Below are 341 nucleotides of genomic sequence, written 5' to 3'. Positions count from 1 at the left end.
ACAAATAAAGTTGTATTGTATTGTATTGTATTGTATTGTATTGTATGCTATTCCATCCGATTTGTGTTTAGTTGGACCATCATTAATTTTTCAACAGGACAATGACCCCAAACACACCTCCAGGCTGTGTAAGGACTATTTGACCAAGAAAGAGAGTGATGGGGTGCTGTGCCAGATCACCCTCCACAGTCACCAGACCTGAACCCAATCCAAATGGTTTGGGGTGAGCTGGACCGCAAAGTGAAGGCAAAAGGACCAACAAGTGCTAATCGTCTCTGGGAACTCCTTCAAGACTGTTGAAAGACCATTTCAGGTGACTACCTCTTGAAGGTCATCAAGAG

Source organism: Austrofundulus limnaeus, unplaced genomic scaffold, assembly GCF_001266775.1.
Source record: "Austrofundulus limnaeus strain Quisiro unplaced genomic scaffold, Austrofundulus_limnaeus-1.0 Scaffold7, whole genome shotgun sequence".
NCBI classification, from domain to species: domain Eukaryota; kingdom Metazoa; phylum Chordata; class Actinopteri; order Cyprinodontiformes; family Rivulidae; genus Austrofundulus; species Austrofundulus limnaeus.
The sequence above is the reverse complement of the archived record's forward strand: the minus strand, read 5'-3'. Positions refer to the sequence as shown.